At 40.5% G+C, this 6,731-nt stretch overlaps 1 long non-coding RNA gene across 1 annotated transcript in view; it reads left to right on the top strand.

Annotated features, from left to right (window-relative positions):
- Positions 1–4,921: 4,921 nt before the first annotated feature.
- LOC107184312 overlaps positions 4,922–6,731 on the top strand; it is a 20,071-nt gene continuing 18,261 nt past the window's right edge. The window contains exon 1 of the long non-coding RNA XR_001515132.1: positions 4,922–4,931. This is a non-coding gene — a long non-coding RNA (uncharacterized LOC107184312). The remainder of the gene's footprint in view (positions 4,932–6,731) is intronic.

Below are 6,731 nucleotides of genomic sequence, written 5' to 3' on the forward strand. Positions count from 1 at the left end.
CGAGCCGCGGTTTACCAACCACAGTCTTAGGCGACCCCTGTGAAAGGGTCCTTCAACCACAAACGGGGTGGCGACCCAAAGGTTGAGAACCGCTGTACTAACAGGAAGTCAGAAGGGCAGACTAGCAGGTCCAGTACTTCATGGATAAGCAAGAACTTAAATATTTTTTAAATTTTATTTTTTTAAATATATTTTTATTGATTTCAGAGAGAAAGGGAGATAGAAACATCAATGATGAATGAGAGAATCATTGAACTGCTGCCTCTTGCACATACTGGAGATCGAGCCCACAACCTGGGCATGTGCCCTTGACCAGAATCGAACCTGGGACCTTTCAGTCTACAGGCCAATGATCTATCCACTGAGTCAAACTGGCTAGGGATCTATTTTTTTAATGTTTTTATTGATTTTGTTGTTTTTATAGAGAGGGGGGAGGAAGAGGGGGAGAGAGAGGGACAAGGAGAGGGAGAGGGAGATGTGATGGAACCCGCAACCTGGGCATGTGCTCTGACCAGGAATCCAACTGACAACCTTTGGTGTATTGGACAATGTTCAACCAATTGAGCTACCAGGCTAGGGCCATATCTCCTATTTCTTAAAATTAACTAGCCTAAAGTAATCCTTATGCCAAAGAGACACATTTTGATGTGACAAACTCTATTTTCCTCCAGTAAACATTAGTAGTATCATTTTATTCATTTTACAAATGAAAGAATAACGAGGCATGTTCTAAGTCATAGATAATCTCATCTTACCTAATAATAGACAAACATGTAAATTGACCATACCTTTGCTACGCTAACCAGGCAATCAGGAGAGTATGCAAATTAACCCAACAAAGACGGTGGTTAATTTGCATATGTAGAGCAAAGGCCTGGGTCCAGGTACCAGAAGCAAATTGATGCCAGCAGCCAAGGGAAGACCTACTGCACGAATCTCTTTGTGCAACAGGCCTGTAGTAAATAATAAAAGCAGTAATCAAACTCAGGCCTTCTAGCCTAACTACAAAACCAAGTCAAAATGGTTTCCAAGATACTGAGCTGCTTTTCAGAGAGGACAGACCAAAATCACAAGTCATACAGGTGAAGCATGCACAGAGGAGAGAACTTTGACCTTCAGTTGCACCCGGAACCAAAGTCCCTCCATGCCCCCCCACCTCAGGAAATCAAAGGACAGGGTCATAAATGGAACCCTTTCAGAATTGCAGGGCCCGTTGTCCAGAAAGATCTGGCTGAAGCCCCTTACCATAAATGGCCAAGTTCCAAGGTCCTCCAATTATAACTTGCTACAGCAGTGCTTCCTCATACCTGTTACCCCTAATCCCTTTAAACCAGCCCTGAACCTTGGATTGGGGAGACAGTTTTGGGCTTTCTCCCCATTTTTTTGTTTGGTTGCCTCTAAAAATAAACTCCAGTTGCATACTCCATGCTTCAGTGGTTGATCTTACCACACACTGAGCATATGAACTTGGAATCAATTACAGTCTCAAAAGCTGATATTTTGCAGCTATATGGTATTGCGCCTCCCCACCCATTATCACTGTGGCAGATCTAAACAACCCCTAGTACTACTAATAGTAATAACACCAGTAATGAACAATAACAACCATAACTGCTAACACTTACTGAATACTTCCTGTGAGCCAGTAACTTTTCTAAGTGATTTGCATGTATTATTTTATTATCATAACCACACTATACAGTAGATAGCCTGTTATTCCCATTTTTCATATAAACTTTAATACTGTTTCCTTAGGTAACTTGTTCAAGGTCACAAAGCTAGTGTCAGAACAAAAATTCAAAGCCATGCAGTTCAGCCCTGAAGTTTTAGTTCTTATCCTCTTATAATCCAGATGGAATGCACCAATGGAAGTCTTAGCATAACTCCTGCTACAACATTATATAAACACATCCCTACACCTAAGCAACATCCTATTCTTCTGTGAAAATGATACCAATCACCCAGGAAGGTATCCCTCCATGTCAATGTATCACAAAGTTATTAACAGTTTCATCAACCAGATACATTTTCTGTTCTTATTACTCTTTAAACCAGGGTGGGGAACATCCGGCCCACAGGTGATATAAAGCCAGCAAAATCATTTGGTCTGGCCCTGCAAAGGCAACCGCAGGAGAGACTCTAAATTCAATAAATTTAGGAGCTTTTTTCAGAACAACATACTTTTATATTAAGTGAATTATATTAAGTGAATGATGCTATAAATATTTAAATGGTCCTTGACAGAAAAAAGGTTCCCCACCCTGCTTTAAACAATAGTATGATTTTATAAAAATGATTGGTTTAAGTTGGAAGCAAAGTGAAACAACCTGGTCTAAGACTTATTAGCACCAGAATGATATAATGCTTGTTGGGAATTTTTAAAGCTATCTTCCTCAATATCCATTTTACTGACTCAGATGTTTTTCACTATTGTCCTGTATGTCTGTGTGGATACACACACATATATAGGGTGTCCCACAAACAGTGTATATAACTTTAAAAGCTGATAACTGTAGATTACATTACATTTTGAAAACTAAACGTGTTTTAATAAACATTGCCTTTATAATGTGTACACATTTTGTGGGGATACCCTGTCTCTGTATTTATCCACACACACATACACATCCTATATAATAAAAGAGAAACATGTAAATTGACCATCCCTTCACTACGCTCACCAGCCAATCAGGGTGAATGTGCAAATTATCCCAACAAAGATGGTGGTTCATTTGCATACGCAGGCACCGGGCGGAGAGCAGAAGCAGGAGAGCTGGCATCTTGGGGGGAAGTGGCTCCCTCGGTCGCTCCTTTGGGGGGACGTGGCTCCCTTGATCACCGGGTGGAGAGCAGAGCAGGAGAGCCAGAGGCTTGGGGGGCCATGGCTCCCTCGGTAGCTCCCAGCACAGGGAGCACCAGGAATTCTGGGAATAGTAGTTCTGGTGGTAGACAGCTCTCCTAGACACTAGAGCAAAGTGAACTTTGAGCAAGTTACTGTTGTGGTAGGGGATGGAGGGAAAGCAAAGGTGAGAGACATAAGTAAAATCAGAGTGTCTAGGAAAAATTAAAGGGAACATATCCTAAAACTTCCAGGAAATCTCCACCAATGAAGCAAAGAAAAAAAAAATGCTTCTATTATTCTGTGAGCAACAAACCAAACTGGGTTGGAGGTCTCAGACAATTCACTCATATGATTGCAAAGACAGACAGAAACTCCCAGATTGGAGAGGGCTCCCCTGAGGGCTCCCAGATTAAAGAGGGTGCAGGTTGGGCTGAGGGACTCCCCTTCCCTTCCCCCATGCATGAATCTTCATGCACCCGGCCTGTAGTATACATATAAACTCTCCCAACTAACAATATCACCACCTATCTTGCCTAATGCAACAAACTACATATAGGATAATTGTTTTTGCATTTTATACTTGCTACTACAAATTATAAAATGCATAGGCTGATAATTTAGAAAACTTTACAATCCTCAGGAAAACTTTGCTAGAAGCTTTGGAATCTCCAACTTGCCAGTTAAAATAACAAAACAGAACATGGTGATAATGCAAAAAAGGCTTAGCAGTTTGTGTACCAGAAAAAAACAACAATAAAATAAAGCAGTACATGAGTACAAAATTTGTTTTAGCTGTTCTCACATTTACCAGAAGGGTTGGAATTGGAAAAGAAAACTAAATCGAATTATGTTGCTTCAGATCACAAGCCTTGGAGTCAAAATAGATCTGTGTTTAAATCCAAATTCTGCTATTTACTGTCTGTTATTTAATCTTTTAGAGCTTGTTTCCTCATCTGTAAAATGGAGATAATATGTACTTTGCAAGTAAACTGTGGACTGAATTAGAATATATGTAAATCTCATAGTCCAGTGGTTGGCAAACTGCAGCTCGCGAGCCACATGCAGCTCTTTGGCCTCTTGAGTGTGGCTCTTCCACAAAATACCAACTTCTGTGCATAGGCCACGAAGTTTCAATCGCACAGTATGTGCGCGCCTGCACATGGTATTTTGTGGAAGAGCCACACTCAAGGGGCCAAAGAGCCGCATGTGGCTCGTGAGCTGCGGTTTGCCAACCACTGTCGTAGTCCAATGGTTGGCACTTAGCATATGGTGGACTCTCAAGGATCCAAATCTGTCTGTTCCCACTTCCAGGCCTGGTGTTAGTACAGAATGGTTAGATAATCATGATGATACTGTCTTTGTTCCTTTCCGGTCCCTTCTTTCTTCCCTTTACCATAAACTCCTCATTTTCTCCTTTGGCATCCCAGCAACAATGTTCATCTAGCCTTTTTCACTGGGATGCCAAAAATAAGGGAAGCTAATCTCAGCAATTTAGGAGGAAGAAGATGGTTGTGCTGGTTATTATGCATTCCTCAATTGAGGACCACTTAATTTAAGGTCATTCCACACCCACACCAACCTTTACCTTATATGTGAAGAGAGACTCACCCAATTATAGTATCAATTTAGTAGATACCATTTAATTTATTTATAGGAACTATACAGTTAATATAAATATTTTAAATAACTATCACTTCTTATATACTTTTCACCAGGCAGTATACCCAATGCTTTACATATATTATTTTTTAAATAAAATTTTTTATTGATTGATTCTAGAGAGAGAGAGAAACATCAATCCATTGTTCTACCCATCTATGTATTCATTAGTTGATTCTTATATGTGCCCTGACCAAGGATCGAATCCACAACCTTGGTGTACTGAGATGATGCTCTAACCAACTGAGCTACCCGGCCAGGGTCTACATATATTATTTCATTTAAATCTTACAACAGTTTTCTGAGGGAAGTTATTGCTGAAATATCCCACAGTGAATATTATTGGTTGAAATTAATTTTAATCAATTGTTCTAAATACTAAGAATAGTAAACAAAAAGACAAAAAAATTCTACCCTCATGGAGTTTATTGTCTACCATGGAGAAATATCAAAGAAGTTGAATAACCAATCGATTATTACCTAGTAAGTAATAGAGACAAGATTCAAAAGCAGGTCTGTAAATAAAATAGAAAACCCAGAACTAAGTCCTCATATCTACAGTCAATTAAATTAGACAAGGGTACCAAAGGTATCCAATGAAAAAAGGACAGTATTTGCAACAAATGATGCTAGGAAAACTGGATATACACATGCAAAAGAATGAAGTGGAACCCTTACTTCAAAATGGAGCTAAGAGTTAAAACTATAAAACTTTTAGAGAAAAGTTTCACGACATTGGATTTGGCAATAATTTCTTGGATATGACACCAAAAGCATCATCAACAAAAGAAAAAATAAGAGGTTTCAAAATGGCGGCCAAGTAAGTGGATGTGTCCTTTTCATGGAGCAGGTAGAAGGAACAACTAAATTGAATAACATCCACCAGGAATTGGCGAATTAAACGCAGCTGGTGAAACAATCTGCAGCTGGAAAGGACAGAGGATACCTGGAGAACAGTAGAGTCAGGGATCTGGGCTGGAGAGAGAGAGAGAGAGAAGCGCAACCACCCAGACAGACAAGAGGGTCAGAAGGAACCTGCACTGCACCGCACCAAGTCTGTGTCTTTGGGGACATGCGTAACACTCAGCTGTGGAAGGGAGGTCCACAGGGCTGCTGGCAGCTGGGGAATCTAGATCTAATTCCACAGCTGTAAGAGGCTGTGCCCAGAATGTAAGCCTGAAGAACTGCCTGACCCACATGGTACGGGGGGCGGGGGGAGGGGGTAGAGAAACTCCCAGTGGCACGGTTGTTTTACCTTTGTATTTTCCTTGCTTTTACTCACTAAACCCAGTTCACAGGACCTTTGAATTACAAACACTCACTGAAGCTCCGATGCAGGTGGAGGTGCAGTTTCGTGTAGTCTGTGGAGGGGAGCAGGACAAGGAGAAGTGACCAGGAATCCGGCACTGATACATTCCAGACCCTCCATCCCTAAGCATCCATTTTTCTCCTGAAGAGCCAGCCCATCCCAGCAACCACAGAACAACTAGTGCAGTGGCACCAGCCTTCAGCTTTGCAGAGGAAACAAAAGACTCTGAATAGCCCCAGGGAGTCCTTGGGGACTGGGCTGAAGGAACTTTTAGTCCCAGAAACCAATAAAGCAAAACCCCCACCAAAGCCCATGTCAGAAATAGATGTTTGCATAATTAAGACTGACAACAGGCAGACAGGAAAAGTGGGCTGATTGGTTCTGCCTACTTACAACCATGGCTGTGGAGACAAACACAGGAGCAGTGGATCACTGAGAACTTCAACAAGGTGCTGACTACCTAACAGGAAACTGAGAAGTGGCAGACAGAATATTAGAGTGGGGTCTTAAACCAGGCTCCATGGGACATTAAAACTCAGCTGAAGCAAACAACACTTCACTTTTTTTTAATCTTTCATTATAAATATATTTTTTTCTTTTTATCTTTTTTGTATTATTTTTCTTCACTCTGTTTTTATTTTTTATCATTATTTTATTTTATCTTATTTTTTTATTTTTTCCCACCCTTTCCTTCTCACTTCTTCCTTTTTCATCCTGTATCTCTTCTCCTGACACTGTTTTAGTTTTTCTCTCTCCTTTCTTTTTACCCCTTATTAAAAATTGATCTTCTTTACCTGCTTTATTGACATGTTATTATTATTGTAGTTTCTGTTGGCTTACTCATATACCTATTTTCCTTTCCCCTGCTCCAAGTCCATTCACGCTTCTCTTTTCTCTTTCTTCACTAGCCATTTTTATGCC

This window comes from Myotis davidii, unplaced genomic scaffold, assembly GCF_000327345.1.
Source record: "Myotis davidii unplaced genomic scaffold, ASM32734v1 scaffold1905, whole genome shotgun sequence".
Taxonomy (NCBI): Eukaryota; Metazoa; Chordata; class Mammalia; order Chiroptera; family Vespertilionidae; genus Myotis; species Myotis davidii.